Source organism: Pristiophorus japonicus, chromosome 1 (assembly GCF_044704955.1).
Source record: "Pristiophorus japonicus isolate sPriJap1 chromosome 1, sPriJap1.hap1, whole genome shotgun sequence".
Classification (NCBI taxonomy): Eukaryota; Metazoa; Chordata; class Chondrichthyes; family Pristiophoridae; genus Pristiophorus; species Pristiophorus japonicus.
In genome coordinates, this window is record NC_091977.1 from 476,828,980 (window position 1) to 476,850,187 (window position 21,208).

Here is a 21,208-nt window from a genome sequence, read left to right on the forward strand (position 1 = left end):
TCCCTGAACACTTTTCATGCTTTGCTCCAATCGACGTTACTGAGCAATAGCAAGCGAGCAAGGGCAGGACTGGAAGCCACGGATATGGTGAAAGACGCCAAGAAGAGCTCGAGCCTGCGGAAGGGAAGCGAGTTGAGCGTAACGTCGCAGCCGCCACGAGCGTGAGGGAGCAAGCGAGAGCCCTTTCTGACTGATGGACAGATGATTCTATTGCCTGAGGCTTTGCCTGAAAGAAAGTGCTGCCTCTTTTCATGCATTGCTGCTCAAAGGCACTCCCTGGTGACACACAGATGCAAGTGTTCAAGCAAAACGGCGAAGGCACTGTCCTGTGCCTCAGCTGCAACATGTTCAGCTGTAAAATGCTCGTCATATTAAGAGCTCTGCCTTCAGCGAATTGCCACTTACCACACACATACATACTTCAAAAGAATGCTCACTGCTTCAAGCCGGAGTGCAACCAACTACCTAAGCACGACTTTGCTTTGCTTTGTTTTCTACTGCACTGCTCCGCTCTCCCACCTGTGAATCGAAGGGATGCGACAGAGGTGCCTCTCTTTGGTGATTGTCTGCCTCATGCCTTGTAATCTGCCCGTCCTGTGCACCTGCTGATGTCGCAGCTATTTTTCACAGACTGGGCCAGTGGCGCAATGGATAACGCGTCTGACGACGGATCAGAAGATTGTAGGTTCGACTCCTACCTGGCTCGAGTATTTTTGCAATCTTTGCATTATGGCTTTGGATGCCACGTAAGCGAACATATTTGGTCAAACTGTCCAGCTCTTAAACTGGGAAGTACCTTCTTAGTGCAGTAGGCAGCACGTCAATCTCGTTATCTGAAGGTCCTCAGTTCAATCCTTAGAGAAGGCATTGATACTTGTAAAGATGTTTTTCCTTCTTTCCATTTCAGCTGCATGCATGCAAAAATCGAGAAGTTTTGCTGCGACAGCACACCAAAGGATTTGATGTCCCTCAGCCTGCGGTGACCTTCAGAAGCAGATGGGCTCACCCACACCTGACACAACTCTTGTCTCTGAACTATTCACTGAGCCAAAAGAACAGTGGAGAATGCAGGCATTGATCCCACTGCCTCACACATGCAAAGTAAGCGCTCTCCCATTTGAGCAAATTCCCCATTCACATCTGGTATTAGCTCCCAGTTTGCATCTGACTCGCCCCTTATCACTTGCCTGCTCGCTTCCACGACCAGCAGAAATCTCCTGCTTCAGGTTGGCCTGCTCCCTGAACACTTTTCATGCTTTGCTCCAATCGACGTTACTGAGCAATAGCAAGCGAGCAAGGGCAGGACTGGAAGCCACGGATATGGTGAAAGACGCCAAGAAGAGCTCGAGCCTGCGGAAGGGAAGCGAGTTGAGCGTAACGTCGCAGCCGCCACGAGCGTGAGGGAGCAAGCGAGAGCCCTTTCTGACTGATGGACAGATGATTCTATTGCCTGAGGCTTTGCCTGAAAGAAAGTGCTGCCTCTTTTCATGCATTGCTGCTCAAAGGCACTCCCTGGTGACACACAGATGCAAGTGTTCAAGCAAAACGGCGAAGGCACAGTCCTGTGCCTCAGCTGCAACATGTTCAGCTGTAAAATGCTCGTCATATTAAGAGCTCTGCCTTCAGCGAATTGCCACTTACCACACACATACATACTTCAAAAGAATGCTCACTGCTTCAAGCCGGAGTGCAACCAACTACCTAAGCACGACTTTGCTTTGCTTTGTTTTCTACTGCACTGCTCCGCTCTCCCACCTGTGAATCGAAGGGATGCGACAGAGGTGCCTCTCTTTGGTGATTGTCTGCCTCATGCCTTGTAATCTGCCCGTCCTGTGCACCTGCTGATGTCGCAGCTATTTTTCACAGACTGGGCCAGTGGCGCAATGGATAACGCGTCTGACGACGGATCAGAAGATTGTAGGTTCGACTCCTACCTGGCTCGAGTATTTTTGCAATCTTTGCATTATGGCTTTGGATGCCACGTAAGCGAACATATTTGGTCAAACTGTCCAGCTCTTAAACTGGGAAGTACCTTCTTAGTGCAGTAGGCAGCACGTCAATCTCGTTATCTGAAGGTCCTCAGTTCAATCCTAGAGAAGGCATTGATACTTGTAAAGATGTTTTTCCTTCTTTCCATTTCAGCTGCATGCATGCAAAAATCGAGAAGTTTTGCTGCGACAGCACACCAAAGGATTTGATGTCCCTCAGCCTGCGGTGACCTTCAGAAGCAGATGGGCTCACCCACAGCTGACACAACTCTTGTCTCTGAACTATTCACTGAGCCAAAAGAACAGTGGAGAATGCAGGCATTGATCCCACTGCCTCACACATGCAAAGTAAGCACTCTCCCATTTGAGCAAATTCCCCATTCACATCTGGTATTAGCTCCCAGTTTGCATCTGAATCGCCCCTTATCACTGGCCTCCTCGCTTCCACGACCAGCAGAAATCTCCTGCTTCAGGTTGGCCTGCTCCCTGAACACTTTTCATGCTTTGCTCCAATCGACGTTACTGAGCAATAGCACCGAGCAAGGGCAGCACTGGAAGCCACGGATATGGTGAAAGACGCCAAGAAGAGCTCGAGCCTGCGGAAGGGAAGCGAGTTGAGCGTAATGTCGCAACCGCCACGAGCGTGAGGGAGCAAGCGAGAGCCCTTTCTGACTGATGGACAGATGATTCTATTGCCTGAGGCTTTGCCTGAAAGAAAGTGCTGCCTCTTTTCATGCATTGCTGCTCAAAGGCACTCCCTGGTGACACACAGATGCAAGTGTTCAAGCAAAACGGCGAAGGCACTGTCCTGTGCCTCAGCTGCAACATGTTCAGCTGTAAACAGCTCGTCATATTAAGAGCTCTGCCTTCAGCGAATTGCCACTTACCACACACATACATACTTCAAAAGAATGCTCACTGCTTCAAGCCGGAGTGCAACCAACTACCTAAGCACGACTTTGCTTTGCTTTGTTTTCTACTGCACTGCTCCGCTCTCCCACCTGTGAATCGAAGGGATGCGACAGAGGTGCCTCTCTTTGGTGATTGTCTGCCTCATGCCTTGTAATCTGCCCGTCCTGTGCACCTGCTGATGTCGCAGCTATTTTTCACAGACTGGGCCAGTGGCGCAATGGATAACGCGTCTGACTACGGATCAGAAGATTGTAGGTTCGACTCCTACCTGGCTTGAGTATTTTTGCAATCTTTGCATTATGGCTTTGGATGCCACGTAAGCGAACATATTTGGTCAAACTGTCCAGCTCTTAAACTGGTAAGTGCCTTCTTAGTGCAGTAGGCAGCACGTCAGTCTCATTATCTGAAGGTCCTCAGTTCAATCCTTCGAGAAGGCATTGATACTTGTAAAGATGTTTTTCCTTCTTTCCATTTCAGCTGCATGCATGCAAAAATCGAGAAGTTTTGCTGCGACAGCACACCAAAGGATTTGATGTCCCTCAGCCTGCGGTGACCTTCAGAAGCAGATGGGCTCACCCACACCTGACACAACTCTTGTGTCTGAACTATAAACTGAGCCAAAAGAACAGTGGAGAATGCAGGCATTGATCCCACTGCCTCACACGTGCAAAGTAAGCGCTCTCCCATTTGAGCAAATTCCCCATTCACATCTGGTATTAGCTTCCAGTTTGCATCTGACTCGCCCCTTATCACTTGCCTGCTCGCTTCCACGACCAGCAGAAATCTCCTGCTTCAGGTTGGCCTGCTCCCTGAACACTTTTCATGCTTTGCTCCAATCGACGTTACTGAGCAATAGCAAGCGAGCAAGGGCAGGACTGGAAGCCACGGATATGGTGAAAGACGCCAAGAAGAGCTCGAGCCTGCGGAAGGGAAGCGAGTTGAGCGTAACGTCGCAGCCGCCACGAGCGTGAGGGAGCAAGCGAGAGCCCTTTCTGACTGATGGGCAGATGATTCTATTGCCTGAGGCTTTGCCTGAAAGAAAGTGCTGCCTCTTTTCATGCATTGCTGCTCAAAGGCACTCCCTGGTGACACACAGATGCAAGTGTTCAAGCAAAACGGCGAAGGCACTGTCCTGTGCCTCAGCTGCAACATGTTCAGCTGTAAAATGCTCGTCATATTAAGAGCTCTGCCTTCAGCGAATTGCCACTTACCACACACATACATACTTCAAAAGAATGCTCACTGCTTCAAGCCGGAGTGCAACCAACTACCTAAGCACGACTTTGCTTTGCTTTGTTTTCTACTGCACTGCTCCGCTCTCCCACCTGTGAATCGAAGGGATGCAACAGAGGTGCCTCTCTTTGGTGATTGTCTGCCTCATGCCTTGTAATCTGCCCGTCCTGTGCACCTGCTGATGTCGCAGCTATTTTTCACAGACTGGGCCAGTGGCGCAATGGATAACGCGTCTGACTACGGATCAGAAGATTGTAGGTTCGACTCCTACCTGGCTCGAGTATTTTTGCAATCTTTGCATTATGGCTTTGGATGCCACGTAAGCGAACATATTTGGTCAAACTGTCCAGCTCTTAAACTGGGAAGTACCTTCTTAGTGCAGTAGGCAGCACGTCAATCTCGTTATCTGAAGGTCCTCAGTTCAATCCTTAGAGAAGGCATTGATACTTGTAAAGATGTTTTTCCTTCTTTCCATTTCAGCTGCATGCATGCAAAAATCGAGAAGTTTTGCTGCGACAGCACACCAAAGGATTTGATGTCCCTCAGCCTGCGGTGACCTTCAGAAGCAGATGGGCTCACCCACAGCTGACACAACTCTTGTCTCTGAACTATTCACTGAGCCAAAAGAACAGTGGAGAATGCAGGCATTGATCCCACTGCCTCACACATGCAAAGTAAGCACTCTCCCATTTGAGCAAATTCCCCATTCACATCTGGTATTAGCTCCCAGTTTGCATCTGAATCGCCCCTTATCACTGGCCTCCTCGCTTCCACGACCAGCAGAAATCTCCTGCTTCAGGTTGGCCCGCTCCCTGAACACTTTTCATGCTTTGCTCCAATCGACGTTACTGAGCAATAGCACCGAGCAAGGGCAGCACTGGAAGCCACGGATATGATGAAAGACGCCAAGAAGAGCTCGAGCCTGCGGAAGGGAAGCGAGTTGAGCGTAATGTCGCAACCGCCACGAGCGTGAGGGAGCAAGCGAGAGCCCTTTCTGACTGATGGACAGATGATTCTATTGCCTGAGGCTTTGCCTGAAAGAAAGTGCTGCCTCTTTTCATGCATTGCTGCTCAAAGGCACTCCCTGGTGACACACAGATGCAAGTGTTCAAGCAAAACGGCGAAGGCACTGTCCTGTGCCTCAGCTGCAACATGTTCAGCTGTAAACAGCTCGTCATATTAAGAGCTCTGCCTTCAGCGAATTGCCACTTACCACACACATACATACTTCAAAAGAATGCTCACTGCTTCAAGCCGGAGTGCAACCAACTACCTAAGCACGACTTTGCTTTGCTTTGTTTTCTACTGCACTGCTCCGCTCTCCCACCTGTGAATCGAAGGGATGCGACAGAGGTGCCTCTCTTTGGTGATTGTCTGCCTCATGCCTTGTAATCTGCCCGTCCTGTGCACCTGCTGATGTTGCAGCTATTTTTCACAAACTGGGCCAGTGGCGCAATGGATAACGCGTCTGACTACAGATCAGAAGATTGTAGGTTCGACTCCTACCTGGCTCGAGTATTTTTGCAATCTTTGCATTATGGCTTTGGATGCCACGTAAGCGAACATATTTGGTCAAACTGTCCAGCTTTTAAACTGGGAAGTACCTTCTTAGTGCAGTAGGCAGCACGTCAGTCTCATAATCTGAAGGTCCTGAGTTCAATCCTTAGAAAAGACATTGATACTTGTCAAGATGTTTTTCCTTCTTTCCATTTCAGCTGCATGCAATCAAAAATCGAGAAGTTTTGCTGCGACAGCACACCAAAGGATTTGATGTCCCTCAGCCTGCGGTGACCTTCAGAAGCAGATGGGCTCACCCACAGCTGACACAACTCTTGTGTCTGAACTATTCACTGAGCCAAAAGAACAGTGGAGAATGCAGGCATTGATCCCACTGCCTCACACATGCAAAGTAAGCGCTCTCCCATTTGAGCAAATTCCCCATTCACATCTGGTATTAGCTCCCAGTTTGCATCTGTATCGCCCCTTATCACTGGCCTCCTCGCTTCCACGACCAGCAGAAATCTCCTGCTTCAGGTTGGCCCGCTCCCTGAACACTTTTCATGCTTTGCTCCAATCGACGTTACTGAGCAATAGCAAGCGAGCAAGGGCAGGACTGGAAGCCACGGATATGGTGAAAGACTCCAAGAAGAGCTCAAGCCTGCGGAAGGGAAGCGAGTTGAGCGTAATGTCGCAGCCGCCACAAGCGTGAGAGAGCAAGCGAGAGGCCTGTCTGACTGATGGACAGATGATTCTATTGCCTGAGGCTTTGCCTGAAAGAAAGTGCTGCCTCTTTTCATGCATTGCTGCTCAAAGGCACTCCCTGCTGACACACAGATGCAAATGTTCAAGCAAAACGGCGAAGGCACTGTCCTGTGCCTCAGCTGCAACATGTTCAGCTGCAAACAGCTCGTCATATTAAGAGCTCTGCCTTCAGCGAATTGCCACTTACCACACACATACATACTTCAAAAGAATGCTCACTGCTTCAAGCCGGAGTGCAACCAACTACCTAAGCACGACTTTGCTTTGCTTTGTTTTCTACTGCACTGCTCCGCTCTCCCACCTGTGAATCGAAGGGATGCGACAGAGGTGCCTCTCTTTGGTGATTGTCTGCCTCATGCCTTGTAATCTGCCCGTCCTGTGCACCTGCTGATGTCGCAGCTATTTTTCACAGACTGGGCCAGTGGCGCAATGGATAACGCGTCTGACTACGGATCAGAAGATTGTAGGTTCGACTCCTACCTGGCTCGAGTATTTTTGCAATCTTTGCATTATGGCTTTGGATGCCACGTAAGCGAACATATTTGGTCAAACTGTCCAGCTCTTAAACTGGGAAGTACCTTCTTAGTGCAGTAGGCAGCACGTCAGTCTCATAATCTGAAGGTCCTGAATTCAATCCTTAGAAAAGGCATTGATACTTGTAAAGATGTCTTTCCTTCTTTCCATTTCAGCTGCATGCATGCAAAAATCGAGAACTTTTGCTGCGACAGCACACCAAAGGATTTGATGTCCCTCAGCCTGCGGTGACCTTCAGAAGCAGATAGGCTCACCCACACCTGACACAACTCTTGTGTCTGAACTATGAACTGAGCCAAAAGAACAGTGGAGAATGCAGGCATTGATCCCACTGCCTCACACATGCAAAGTAAGCGCTCTCCCATTTGAGCAAATTCCCCATTCACATCTGGTATTAGCTCCCAGTTTGCACCTGAATCGCCCCTTATCACTTGCCTCCTCGCTTCCACGACCAGCAGAAATCTCCTGCTTCAGGTTGGCCTGCTCCCTGAACACTTTTCATGCTTTGCTCCAATCGACGTTACTGAGCAATAGCAAGCGAGCAAGGGCAGGACTGGAAGCCACGGATATGGTGAAAGACGCCAAGAAGAGCTCGAGCCTGCGGAAGGGAAGCGAGTTGAGCCGCCACGAGCGTGAGGGAGCAAGCGAGAGGCCTGTCTGACTGATGGACAGATGATTCTATTGCCTGAGGCTTTGCCTGAAAGAAAGTGCTGCCTCTTTTCATGCATTGCTGCTCAAAGGCACTCCCTGCTGACACACAGATGCAAGTGTTCAAGCAAAACGGCGAAGGCACTGTCCTGTGCCTCAGCTGCAACATGTTCAGCTGTAAACTGCTCGTCATATTAAGAGCTCTGCCTTCAGCAAATTGCCACTTACCACACACATACATACTTCAAAAGAATGCTCACTGCTTCAAGCCGGAGTGCAACCAACTACCTAAGCACGACTTTGCTTTGCTTTGTTTTCTACTGCACTGCTCCGCTCTCCCACCTGTGAATCGAAGGGATGCGACAGAGGTGCCTCTCTTTGGTGATTGTCTGCCTCATGCCTTGTAATCTGCCCGTCCTGTGCACCTGCTGATGTCGCAGCTATTTTTCACAGAGTGGGCCAGTGGCGCAATGGATAACGCGTCTGACTACGGATCAGAAGATTGTAGGTTCGACTCCTACCTGGCTCGAGTATTTTTGCAATCTTTGCATTATGGCTTTGGATGCCACGTAAGCGAACATATTTGGTCAAACTGTCCAGCTCTTAAACTGGTAAGTGCCTTCTTAGTGCAGTAGGCAGCACGTCAGTCTCATTATCTGAAGGTCCTCAGTTCAATCCTTCGAGAAGGCATTGATACTTGTAAAGATGTTTTTCCTTCTTTCCATTTCAGCTGCATGCATGCAAAAATCGAGAAGTTTTGCTGCGACAGCACACCAAAGGATTTGATGTCCCTCAGCCTGCGGTGACCTTCAGAAGCAGATAGGCTCACCCACACCTGACACAACTCTTGTGTCTGAACTATGAACTGAGCCAAAAGAACAGTGGAGAATGCAGGCATTGATCCCACTGCCTCACACATGCAAAGTAAGCGCTCTCCCATTTGAGCAAATTCCCCATTCACATCTGGTATTAGCTTCCAGTTTGCATCTGACTCGCCCCTTATCACTTGCCTGCTCGCTTCCACGACCAGCAGAAATCTCCTGCTTCAGGTTGGCCTGCTCCCTGAACACTTTTCATGCTTTGCTCCAATCGACGTTACTGAGCAATAGCAAGCGAGCAAGGGCAGGACTGGAAGCCACGGATATGGTGAAAGACGCCAAGAAGAGCTCGAGCCTGCGGAAGGGAAGCGAGTTGAGCCACCACGAGCGTGAGGGAGCAAGCGAGAGGCCTGTCTGACTGATGGACAGATGATTCTATTGCCTGAGGCTTTGCCTGAAAGAAAGTGCTGCCTCTTTTCATGCATTGCTGCTCAAAGGCACTCCCTGCTGACACACAGATGCAAGTGTTCAAGCAAAACGGCGAAGGCACTGTCCTGTGCCTCAGCTGCAACATGTTCAGCTGTAAACTGCTCGTCATATTAAGAGCTCTGCCTTCAGCGAATTGCCACTTACCACACACATACATACTTCAAAAGAATGCTCACTGCTTCAAGCCGGAGTGCAACCAACTACCTAAGCACGACTTTGCTTTGCTTTGTTTTCTACTGCACTGCTCCGCTCTCCCACCTGTGAATCGAAGGGATGCGACAGAGGTGCCTCTCTTTGGTGATTGTCTGCCTCATGCCTTGTAATCTGCCCGTCCTGTGCACCTGCTGATGTCGCAGCTATTCTTCACAGACTGGGCCAGTGGCGCAATGGATAACGCGTCTGACTACGGATCAGAAGATTGTAGGTTCGACTCCTACCTGGCTTGAGTATTTTTGCAATCTTTGCATTATGGCTTTGGATGCCACGTAAGCGAACATATTTGGTCAAACTGTCCAGCTCTTAAACTGGTAAGTGCCTTCTTAGTGCAGTAGGCAGCACGTCAGTCTCATAATCTGAAGGTCCTCAATTCAATCCTTAGAGAAGGCATTGATACTTGTAAAGATGTTTTTCCTTCTTTCCATTTCAGCTGCATGCATGCAAAAATCGAGAAGTTTTGCTACGACAGCACACCAAAGGATTTGATGTCCCTCAGCCTGCGGTGACCTTCAGAAGCAGATGGGCTCACCCACACCTGACACAACTCTTGTGTCTGAACTATTAACTGAGCCAAAAGAACAGTGGAGAATGCAGGCATTGATCCCACTGCCTCACACGTGCAAAGTAAGCGCTCTCCCATTTGAGCAAATTCCCCATTCACATCTGGTATTAGCTCCCAGTTTGCATCTGACTCGCCCCTTATCACTTGCCTCCTCGCTTCCACGACCAGCAGAAATCTCCTGCTTCAGGTTGGCCTGCTCCCTGAACACTTTTCATGCTTTGCTCCAATCGACGTTACTGAGCAATAGCAAGCGAGCAAGGGCAGGACTGGAAGCCACGGATATGGTGAAAGACGCCAAGAAGAGCTCGAGCCTGCGGAAGGGAAGCGAGTTGAGCGTAACGTCGCAGCCGCCACGAGCGTGAGGGAGCAAGCGAGAGGCCTGTCTGACTGATGGACAGATGATTCTATTGCCTGAGGCTTTGCCTGAAAGAAAGTGTTGCCTCTTTTCATGCATTGCTGCTCAAAGGCACTCCCTGCTGACACACAGATGCAAATGTTCAAGCAAAACGGCGAAGGCACTGTCCTGTGCCTCAGCTGCAACATGTTCAGCTGTAAACAGCTCGTCATATTAAGAGCTCTGCCTTCAGCGAATTGCCACTTACCACACACATACATACTTCAAAAGAATGCTCACTGCTTCAAGCCGGAGTGCAACCAACTACCTAAGCACGACTTTGCTTTGCTTTGTTTTCTACTGCACTGCTCCGCTCTCCCACCTGTGAATCGAAGGGATGCGACAGAGGTGCCTCTCTTTGGTGATTGTCTGCCTCATGCCTTGGAATCTGCCCGTCCTGTGCACCTGCTGACGTCGCAGCTATTTTTCACAGACTGGGCCAGTGGCGCAATGGATAACGCGTCTGACTACGGATCAGAAGATTGTAGGTTCGACTCCTACCTGGCTCGAGTATTTTTGCAATCTTTGCATTATGGCTTTGGATGCCACGTAAGCGAACATATTTGGTCAAACTGTCCAGCTCTTAAACTGGGAAGTACCTTCTTAGTGCAGTAGGCAGCACGTCAGTCTCATAATCTGAAGGTCCTGAATTCAATCCTTAGAAAAGGCATTGATACTTGTAAAGATGTTTTTCCTTCTTTCCATTTCAGCTGCATGCATGCAAAAATCGAGAAGTTTTGCTGCGACAGCACACCAAAGGATTTGATGTCCCTCAGCCTGCGGTGACCTTCAGAAGCAGATGGGCTCACCCACACCTGACACAACTCTTGTGTCTGAACTGTTAACTGAGCCAAAAGAACAGTGGAGAATGCAGGCATTGATCCCACTGCTTCACACATGCAAAGTAAGCGCTCTCTCATTTGAGCAAATTCCCCATTCACATCTGGTATTAGCTCCCAGTTTGCATCTGACTCGCCCCTTATCACTTGCCTCCTCGCTTCCACGACCAGCAGAAATCTCCTGCTTCAGGTTGGCCCGCTCCATGAACACTTTTCATGCTTTGCTCCAATCGACGTTACTGAGCAATAGCAAGCGAGCAAGGGCAGGACTGGAAGCCATGGATATGGTGAAAGACGCCAAGAAGAGCTCGAGCCTGCGGAAGGGAAGTGAGTTGAGCCGCCACGAGCGTGAGGGAGCAAACGAGAGGCCTGTCTTACTGATGGACAGATGATTCTATTCCCTGAGGCTTTGCCTGAAAGAAAGTGCTGCCTCTTTTCATGCATTGCTGCTCAAAGGCACTCCCTGCTGACACACAGATGCAAGTGTTCAAGCAAAACGGCGAAGGCACTGTCCTGTGCCTCAGCTGCAACATGTTCAGCTGTAAACTGCTCGTCATATTAAGAGCTCTGCCTTCAGCGAATTGCCACTTAGCACACACATACATACTTCAAAAGAATGCTCACTGCTTCAAGCCGGAGTGCAACCAACTACCTCAGGACGACTTTGCTTTGCTTTTTTTTCTACTGCACTGCTCCGCTCTCCCACCTGTGAATCGAAGGGATGCGACAGAGGTGCCTCTCTTTGGTGATTGTCTGCCGCATGCCTTGTAATCTGCCCGTCCTGTGTACCTGCTGATGTCGCAGCTATTTTTCACAGACTGGGCCAGTGGCGCAATGGATAACACGTCTGACTACGGATCAGAAGATTATAGGTTCGACTCCTACCTGGTTCGAGTATTTTTGCAATCTTTGTATTGTGGCTTTGGATGCGACGGAAGCGAACATATTTGGTCAAACTGTCCAGCTCTTAAACTGGTAAGTGCCTTCTTCGTGCATTAGGCAGCACGTCAGTCTCGTTATCTAAAGGTCCTCAGTTCAATCCTTAGAGAAGGCATTGATACTTATAAAGATGTTTTTCCTTCTTTCCATTTCAGCTGCATGCATGCAAAAATCGAGAAGTTTTGCTGCGACAGCACACCAAAGGATTTGATGTCCCTCAATCTGCGGTGACCTTCAGAAGCAGATGGGCTCACCCACACCTGACACAACTCTTGTGTCTGAACTATTAACTGAGCCAAAAGAACAGTGGAGAATGCAGGCATTGATCCCACTGCCTCACACGTGCAAAGTAAGCGCTCTCCCATTTGAGCAAATTCCCCATTCACATCTGGTATTAGCTCCCAGTTTGCACCTGACTCGCCCCTTATCACTTGCCTCCTCGCTTCCACGACCAGCAGAAATCTCCTGCTTCAGGTTGGCCTGCTCCCTGAACACTTTTCATGCTTTGCTCCAATCGACGTTACTGAGCAATAGCAAGCGAGCAAGGGCAGGACTGGAAGCCACGGATATGGTGAAAGACGCCAAGAAGAGCTCGAGCCTGCGGAAGGGAAGCGAGTTGAGCGTAACGTCGCAGCCGCCACGAGCGTGAGGGAGCAAGCGAGAGGCCTGTCTGACTGATGGACAGATGATTCTATTGCCTGAGGCTTTGCCTGAAAGAAAGTGTTGCCTCTTTTCATGCATTGCTGCTCAAAGGCACTCCCTGCTGACACACAGATGCAAGTGTTCAAGCAAAACGGCGAAGGCACTGTCCTGTGCCTCAGCTGCAACATGTTCAGCTGTAAAATGCTCGTCATATTAAGAGCTCTGCCTTCAGCGAATTGCCACTTACCACACACATACATACTTCAAAAGAATGCTCACTGCTTCAAGCCGGAGTGCAACCAACTACCTAAGCACGACTTTGCTTTGCTTTGTTTTCTACTGCACTGCTCCGCTCTCCCACCTGTGAATCGAAGGGATGCGACAGAGGTGCCTCTCTTTGGTGATTGTCTGCCTCATGCCTTGTAATCTGCCCGTCCTGTGCACCTGCTGATGTCGCAGCTATTTTTCACAGACTGGGCCAGTGGCGCAATGGATAACACGTCTGACTACGGATGAGAAGATTGTAGGTTCGACTCCTACCTGGCTTGAGTATTTTTGCAATCTTTGCATTATGGCTTTGGATGCCACGTAAGCGAACATATGTGGTCAAACTGTCCAGCTCTTAAACTGGTAAGTACCTTCTTAGTGCAGTAGGCAGCACGTCAGTCTCATAATCTGAAGGTCCTGAGTTCAATCCTTAGAAAAGGCATTGATACTTGTAAAGATGTTTTTCCTTCTTTCCATTTCAGCTGCATGCATGCAAAAATCGAGAAGTTTTGCTGCGACAGCACACCAAAGGATTTGATGTCCCTCAGCCTGCGGTGACCTTCAGAAGCAGATGGGCTCACCCACACCTGACACAACTCTTGTGTCTGAACTATTCACTGAGCCAAAAGAACAGTGGAGAATGCAGGCATTGATCCCACTGCCTCACACATGCAAAGTAAGCGCTCTCCCATTTGAGCAAATTCCCCATTCACATCTGGTATTAGCTCCCAGTTTGCATCTGAATCGCCCCTTATCACTGGCCTCCTCGCTTCCACGACCAGCAGAAATCTCCTGCTTCAGGTTGGCCCGCTCCCTGAACACTTTTCATGCTTTGCTCCAATCGACGTTACTGAGCAATAGCAAGCGAGCAAGGGCAGGACTGGAAGCCACGGATATGGTGAAAGACGCCAAGAAGAGCTCGAGCCTGCGGAAGGGAAGCGAGTTGAGCCGCCACGAGCGTGAGGGAGCAAGCGAGAGGCCTGTCTGACTGATGGACAGATGATTCTATTGCCTGAGGCTTTGCCTGAAAGAAAGTGCTGCCTCTTTTCATGCATTGCTGCTCAAAGGCACTCCCTGCTGACACACAGATGCAAGTGTTCAAGCAAAACGGCGAAGGCACTGTCCTGTGCCTCAGCTGCAACATGTTCAGCTGTAAACTGCTCGTCATATTAAGAGCTCTGCCTTCAGCGAATTGCCACTTACCACACACATACATACTTCAAAAGAATGCTCACTGCTTCAAGCCGGAGTGCAACCAACTACCTAAGCACGACTTTGCTTTGCTTTGTTTTCTACTGCACTGCTCCGCTCTCCCACCTGTGAATCGAAGGGATGCGACAGAGGTGCCTCTCTTTGGTGATTGTCTGCCTCATGCCTTGTAATCTGCCCGTCCTGTGCACCTGCTGATGTCGCAGCTATTTTTCACAGACTGGGCCAGTGGCGCAATGGATAATACGTCTGACTACGGATCAGAAGATTGTAGGTTCGACTCCTACCTGGCTTGAGTATTTTTGCAATCTTTGCATTATGGCTTTGGATTCCACGTAAGCGAACATATGTGGTCAAACTGTCCAGCTCTTAAACAGGTAAGTACCTTCTTAGTGCAGTAGGCAGCACGCCAGTCTCATAATCTGAAGGTCCTGAGTTCAATCCTTAGAAAAGGCATTGATACTTGTAAAGATGTTTTTCCTTCTTTCCATTTCAGCTGCATGCATGCAAAAATCGAGAAGTTTTGCTGCGACAGCACACCAAAGGATTTGATGTCCCTCAGCCTGCGGTGACCTTCAGAAGCAGATGGGCTCACCCACACCTGACACAACTCTTGTGTCTGAACTATTCACTGAGCCAAAAGAACAGTGGAGAATGCAGGCATTGATCCCACTGCCTCACACATGCAAAGTAAGCGCTCTCCCATTTGAGCAAATTCCCCATTCACATCTGGTATTAGCTCCCAGTTTGCATCTGAATCGCCCCTTATCACTGGCCTCCTCCCTTCCACGACCAGCAGAAATCTCCTGCTTCAGGTTGGCCTGCTCCCTGAACACTTTTCATGCTTTGCTCCAATCGACGTTACTGAGCAATAGCAAGCGAGCAAGGGCAGGACTGGAAGCCACGGATATGGTGAAAGATTCCAAGAAGAGCTCGAGCCTGCGGAAGGGAAGCGAGTTGAGCGTAATGTCGCAGCCGCCACGAGCGTGAGGGAGCAAGCGAGAGGCCTGTCTGACTGATGGACAGATGATTCTATTGCCTGAGGCTTTGCCTGAAAGAAAGTGCTGCCTCTTTTCATGCATTGCTGCTCAAAGGCACTCCCTGCTGACACACAGATGCAAGTGTTCAAGCAAAACGGCGAAGGCACTGTCCTGTGCCTCAGCTGCAACATGTTCAGCTGTAAACTGCTCGTCATATTAAGAGCTCTGCCTTCAGCGAATTGCCACTTACCACACACATACATACTTCAAAAGAATGCTCACTGCTTCAAGCCGCAGTGCAACCAACTACCTAAGCACGACTTTGCTTTGCTTTGTTTTCTACTGCACTGCTCCGCTCTCCCACCTGTGAATCGAAGGGATGCGACAGAGGTGCCTCTCTTTGGTGATTGTCTGCCTCATGCCTTGGAATCTGCCCGTCCTGTGCACCTGCTGATGTTGCAGCTATTTTTCACAGACTGGGCCAGTGGCGCAATGGATAACGCGTCTGACTACAGATCAGAAGATTGTAGGTTCGACTCCTACCTGGCTCGAGTATTTTTGCAATCTTTGCATTATGGCTTTGGATGCCACGTAAGCGAACATATTTGGTCAAACTGTCCAGCTCTTAAACTGGGAAGTACCTTCTTAGTGCAGTAGGCAGCACGTCAGTCTCATAATCTGAAGGTCCTGAATTCAATCCTTAGAAAAGGCATTGATACTTGTAAAGATGTTTTTCCTTCTTTCCATTTCAGCTGCATGCTTGCAAAAATCGAGAAGTTTTGCTGCGACAGCACACCAAAGGATTTGATGTCCCTCAGCCTGCGGTGACCTTCAGAAGCAGATGGGCTCACCCACACCTGACACAACTCTTGTGTCTGAACTATTAACTGAGCCAAAAGAACAGTGGAGAATGCAGGCATTGATCCCACTGCTTCACACATGCAAAGTCAGCGCTCTCTCATTTGAGCAAATTCCCCATTCACATCTGGTATTAGCTCCCAGTTTGCATCTGACTCGCCCCTTATCACTTGCCTCCTCGCTTCCACGACCAGCAGAAATCTCATGCTTCAGGTTGGCCCGCTCCCTGAACACTTTTCATGCTTTGCTCCAATTGCTCCAATCGACGTTACTGAGCAATAGCAAGCGAGCAAGGGCAGGACTGGAAGCCACGGATATGGTGAAAGACGCCAAGAAGAGCTCGAGCCTGCGGAAGGGAAGCGAGTTGAGCCGCCACGAGCGTGAGGGAGCAAGCGAGAGGCCTGTCTGACTGATGGACAGATGATTCTATTGCCTGAGGCTTTGCCTGAAAGAAAGTGCTGCCTCTTTTCATGCATTGCTGCTCAAAGGCACTCCCTGCTGACACACAGATGCAAGTGTTCAAGCAAAACGGCGAAGGCACTGTCCTGTGCCTCAGCTGCAACATGTTCAGCTGTAAACTGCTCGTCATATTAAGAGCTCTGCCTTCAGCGAATTGCCACTTACCACACACATACATACTTCAAAAGAATGCTCACTGCTTCAAGCCGGAGTGCAACCAACTACCTAAGCACGACTTTGCTTTGCTTTGTTTTCTACTGCACTGCTCCGCTCTCCCACCTGTGAATCGAAGGGATGTGACAGAGGTGCCTCTCTTTGGTGATTGTCTGCCTCATGCCTTGTAATCTGCCCGTCCTGTGCACCTGCTGATGTCGCAGCTATTTTTCACAAACTGGGCCAGTGGCGCAATGGATATCGCGTCTGACTACGGTTCAGAAGATTGTAGGTTCGACTCCTACCTGGCTCGAGTATTTTTGCAATCTTTGCATTATGGCTTTGGATGCCACGTAAGCGAACATATTTGGTCAAACTGTCCAGCTCGTAAACTGGTAAGTACCTTCTTAGTGCAGTAGGCAGCACGTCAGTCACATAATCTGAAGGTCCTCAGTTCAATCCTCAGAGAAAGGCATTGATACTTGTAAAGATGTCTTTCCTTCTTTCCATTTCAGCTGCATGCATGCAAAAATCGAGAAGTTTTGCTGCGACAACACATCAAAGGATTTGATGTCCCTCAGCCTGCGGTGACCTTCAGAAGCAGATGGGCTCACCCACACCTGACACAACTCTTGTGTCTGAACTATTAACTGAGCCAAAAGAACAGTGGAGAATGCAGGCATTGATCCCACTGCCTCACACATGCAAAGTAAGCGCTCTCCCATTTGAGTAAATTCCCCATTCACATCTGGTATTAGCTCCCAGTTTGCATCTGACTAGCCCTTATCACTTGCCTCCTCGCTTCCACGACCAGCAGAAATCTCCTGCTTCAGGTTGGCCTGCTCCCTGAACACTTTTCATGCTTTGCTCCAATCGACGTTACTGAGCAATAGCAAGCGAGCAAGGGCAGGACTGGAAGCCACGGATATGGTGAAAGACGCCAAGAAGAGCTCGAGCCTGCGGAAGGGAAGCGAGTTGAGCGCAACGTCGCAGCCGCCACGAGCGTGAGGGAGCAAGCGAGAGGCCTATCTGACTGATGGACAGATGATTCTATTGCCTGAGGCTTTGCCTGAAAGAAAGTGTTGCCTCTTTTCATGCATTGCTGCTCAAAGGCACTCCCTGCTGACACACAGATGCAAGTGTTCAAGCAAAACGGCGAAGGCACTGTCCTGTGCCTCAGCTGCAACATGTTCAGCTGTAAAATGCTCGTCATATTAAGAGCTCTGCCTTCAGCGAATTGCCACTTACCACACACATACATACTTCAAAAGAATGCTCACTGCTTCAAGCCGCAGTGCAACCAACTACCTAAGCACGACTTTGCTTTGCTTTGTTTTCTACTGCACTGCTCCGCTCTCCCACCTGTGAATCGAAGGGATGCGACAGAGGTGCCTCTCTTTGGTGATTGTCTGCCTCATGCCTTGGAATCTGCCCGTCCTGTGCACCTGCTGATGTTGCAGCTATTTTTCACAGACTGGGCCAGTGGCGCAATGGATAACGCGTCTGACTACAGATCAGAAGATTGTAGGTTCGACTCCTACCTGGCTCGAGTATTTTTGCAATCTTTGCATTATGGCTTTGGATGCCACGTAAGCGAACATATTTGGTCAAACTGTCCAGCTCTTAAACTGGGAAGTACCTTCTTAGTGCAGTAGGCAGCACGTCAGTCTCATAATCTGAAGGTCCTGAATTCAATCCTTAGAAAAGGCATTGATACTTGTAAAGATGTTTTTCCTTCTTTCCATTTCAGCTGCATGCTTGCAAAAATCGAGAAGTTTTGCTGCGACAGCACACCAAAGGATTTGATGTCCCTCAGCCTGCGGTGACCTTCAGAAGCAGATGGGCTCACCCACACCTGACACAACTCTTGTGTCTGAACTATTAACTGAGCCAAAAGAACAGTGGAGAATGCAGGCATTGATCCCACTGCTTCACACATGCAAAGTCAGCGCTCTCTCATTTGAGCAAATTCCCCATTCACATCTGGTATTAGCTCCCAGTTTGCATCTGACTCGCCCCTTATCACTTGCCTCCTCGCTTCCACGACCAGCAGAAATCTCATGCTTCAGGTTGGCCCGCTCCCTGAACACTTTTCATGCTTTGCTCCAATTGCTCCAATCGACGTTACTGAGCAATAGCAAGCGAGCAAGGGCAGGACTGGAAGCCACGGATATGGTGAAAGACGCCAAGAAGAGCTCGAGCCTGCGGAAGGGAAGCGAGTTGAGCCGCCACGAGCGTGAGGGAGCAAGCGAGAGGCCTGTCTGACTGATGGACAGATGATTCTATTGCCTGAGGCTTTGCCTGAAAGAAAGTGCTGCCTCTTTTCATGCATTGCTGCTCAAAGGCACTCCCTGCTGACACACAGATGCAAGTGTTCAAGCAAAACGGCGAAGGCACTGTCCTGTGCCTCAGCTGCAACATGTTCAGCTGTAAACTGCTCGTCATATTAAGAGCTCTGCCTTCAGCGAATTGCCACTTACCACACACATACATACTTCAAAAGAATGCTCACTGCTTCAAGCCGGAGTGCAACCAACTACCTAAGCACGACTTTGCTTTGCTTTGTTTTCTACTGCACTGCTCCGCTCTCCCACCTGTGAATCGAAGGGATGCGACAGAGGTGCCTCTCTTTGGTGATTGTCTGCCTCATGCCTTGTAATCTGCCCGTCCTGTGCACCTGCTGATGTCGCAGCTATTTTTCACAGACTGGGCCAGTGGCGCAATGGATAATACGTCTGACTACGGATCAGAAGATTGTAGGTTCGACTCCTACCTGGCTTGAGTATTTTTGCAATCTTTGCATTATGGCTTTGGATTCCACGTAAGCGAACATATGTGGTCAAACTGTCCAGCTCTTAAACAGGTAAGTACCTTCTTAGTGCAGTAGGCAGCACGTCAGTCTCATAATCTGAAGGTCCTGAGTTCAATCCTTAGAAAAGGCATTGATACTTGTAAAGATGTTTTTCCTTCTTTCCATTTCAGCTGCATGCATGCAAAAATCGAGAAGTTTTGCTGCGACAGCACACCAAAGGATTTGATGTCCCTCAGCCTGCGGTGACCTTCAGAAGCAGATGGGCTCACCCACACCTGACACAACTCTTGTGTCTGAACTATTCACTGAGCCAAAAGAACAGTGGAGAATGCAGGCATTGATCCCACTGCCTCACACATGCAAAGTAAGCGCTCTCCCATTTGAGCAAATTCCCCATTCACATCTGGTATTAGCTCCCAGTTTGCATCTGAATCGCCCCTTATCACTGGCCTCCTCCCTTCCACGACCAGCAGAAATCTCCTGCTTCAGGTTGGCCTGCTCCCTGAACACTTTTCATGCTTTGCTCCAATCGACGTTACTGAGCAATAGCAAGCGAGCAAGGGCAGGACTGGAAGCCACGGATATGGTGAAAGATTCCAAGAAGAGCTCGAGCCTGCGGAAGGGAAGCGAGTTGAGCGTAATGTCGCAGCCGCCACGAGCGTGAGGGAGCAAGCGAGAGGCCTGTCTGACTGATGGACAGATGATTCTATTGCCTGAGGCTTTGCCTGAAAGAAAGTGCTGCCTCTTTTCATGCATTGCTGCTCAAAGGCACTCCCTGCTGACACACAGATGCAAGTGTTCAAGCAAAACGGCGAAGGCACTGTCCTGTGCCTCAGCTGCAACATGTTCAGCTGTAAACTGCTCGTCATATTAAGAGCTCTGCCTTCAGCGAATTGCCACTTACCACACACATACATACTTCAAAAGAATGCTCACTGCTTCAAGCCGGAGTGCAACCAACTACCTAAGCACGACTTTGCTTTGCTTTGTTTTCTACTGCACTGCTCCGCTCTCCCACCTGTGAATCGAAGGGATGCGACAGAGGTGCCTCTCTTTGGTGATTGTCTGCCTCATGCCTTGGAATCTGCCCGTCCTGTGCACCTGCTGATGTTGCAGCTATTTTTCACAGACTAGGCCAGTGGCGCAATGGATAACGCGTCTGACTACAGATCAGAAGATTGTAGGTTCGACTCCTACCTGGCTCGAGTATTTTTGCAATCTTTGCATTATGGCTTTGGATGCCACGTAAGCGAACATATTTGGTCAAACTGTCCAGCTCTTAAACTGGGAAGTACCTTCTTAGTGCAGTAGGCAGCACGTCAGTCTTGTTATCTAAAGGTCCTCAGTTCAATCCTTAGAGAAGGCATTGATACTTGTAAAGATGTTTTTCCTTCTTTCCATTTCAGCTGCATGCATGCAAAAATCGAGAAGTTTTGCTGCGACAGCACACCAAAGGATTTGATGTCCCTCAGCCTGCGGTGACCTTCAGAAGCAGATGGGCTCACCCACACCTGACACAACTCTTGTGTCTGAACTATTCACTGAGCCAAAAGAACAGTGGAGAATGCAGGCATTGATCCCACTGCCTCACACATGCAAAGTAAGCGCTCTCCCATTTGAGCAAATTCCCCATTCACATCTGGTATTAGCTCCCAGTTTGCATCTGAATCGCCCCTTATCACTGGCCTCCTCCCTTCCACGACCAGCAGAAATCTCCTGCTTCAGGTTGGCCTGCTCCCTGAACACTTTTCATGCTTTGCTCCAATCGACGTTACTGAGCAATAGCAAGCGAGCAAGGGCAGGACTGGAAGCCACGGATATGGTGAAAGACGCCAAGAAGAGCTCGAGCCTGCGGAAGGGAAGCGAGTTGAGCCGTCACGAGCGTGAGGGAGCAAGCGAGAGGCCTGTCTGACTGATGGACAGATGATTCTATTGCCTGAGGCTTTGCCTGAAAGAAAGTGCTGCCTCTTTTCATGCATTGCTGCTCAAAGGCA

At 49.4% G+C, this 21,208-nt stretch overlaps 13 non-coding genes across 13 annotated transcripts; all 13 read left to right on the forward strand.

Moving 5' to 3' along the window:
* The first annotated feature begins 633 nt into the window (after positions 1-633).
* trnar-acg (transfer RNA arginine (anticodon ACG)) lies at positions 634-706 on the forward strand. Its single transcript has one exon. It is a non-coding gene; the product is annotated as a tRNA-Arg (tRNA).
* Positions 707-1,869: 1,163 nt separating this feature from the next.
* trnar-acg (transfer RNA arginine (anticodon ACG)) lies at positions 1,870-1,942 on the forward strand. The gene has a single exon. It is a non-coding gene; the product is annotated as a tRNA-Arg (tRNA).
* Positions 1,943-3,103: 1,161 nt separating this feature from the next.
* Positions 3,104-3,176, forward strand: trnar-acg (transfer RNA arginine (anticodon ACG)). Its single transcript has one exon. It is a non-coding gene; the product is annotated as a tRNA-Arg (tRNA).
* A 1,163-nt stretch (positions 3,177-4,339) lies between these two features.
* trnar-acg (transfer RNA arginine (anticodon ACG)) lies at positions 4,340-4,412 on the forward strand. Its single transcript has one exon. It is a non-coding gene; the product is annotated as a tRNA-Arg (tRNA).
* A 1,162-nt stretch (positions 4,413-5,574) lies between these two features.
* On the forward strand, positions 5,575-5,647 carry trnac-aca (transfer RNA cysteine (anticodon ACA)). The gene has a single exon. It is a non-coding gene; the product is annotated as a tRNA-Cys (tRNA).
* A 1,163-nt stretch (positions 5,648-6,810) lies between these two features.
* Positions 6,811-6,883, forward strand: trnar-acg (transfer RNA arginine (anticodon ACG)). Its single transcript has one exon. It is a non-coding gene; the product is annotated as a tRNA-Arg (tRNA).
* A 1,150-nt stretch (positions 6,884-8,033) lies between these two features.
* On the forward strand, positions 8,034-8,106 carry trnar-acg (transfer RNA arginine (anticodon ACG)). Its single transcript has one exon. It is a non-coding gene; the product is annotated as a tRNA-Arg (tRNA).
* A 1,150-nt stretch (positions 8,107-9,256) lies between these two features.
* Positions 9,257-9,329, forward strand: trnar-acg (transfer RNA arginine (anticodon ACG)). Its single transcript has one exon. It is a non-coding gene; the product is annotated as a tRNA-Arg (tRNA).
* Positions 9,330-10,492: 1,163 nt separating this feature from the next.
* On the forward strand, positions 10,493-10,565 carry trnar-acg (transfer RNA arginine (anticodon ACG)). The gene has a single exon. It is a non-coding gene; the product is annotated as a tRNA-Arg (tRNA).
* Positions 10,566-15,410: 4,845 nt separating this feature from the next.
* On the forward strand, positions 15,411-15,483 carry trnac-aca (transfer RNA cysteine (anticodon ACA)). Its single transcript has one exon. It is a non-coding gene; the product is annotated as a tRNA-Cys (tRNA).
* A 1,159-nt stretch (positions 15,484-16,642) lies between these two features.
* On the forward strand, positions 16,643-16,715 carry trnar-acg (transfer RNA arginine (anticodon ACG)). The gene has a single exon. It is a non-coding gene; the product is annotated as a tRNA-Arg (tRNA).
* Positions 16,716-17,878: 1,163 nt separating this feature from the next.
* Positions 17,879-17,951, forward strand: trnac-aca (transfer RNA cysteine (anticodon ACA)). Its single transcript has one exon. It is a non-coding gene; the product is annotated as a tRNA-Cys (tRNA).
* A 2,395-nt stretch (positions 17,952-20,346) lies between these two features.
* trnac-aca (transfer RNA cysteine (anticodon ACA)) lies at positions 20,347-20,419 on the forward strand. The gene has a single exon. It is a non-coding gene; the product is annotated as a tRNA-Cys (tRNA).
* The last annotated feature ends 789 nt before the right edge of the window (positions 20,420-21,208 follow it).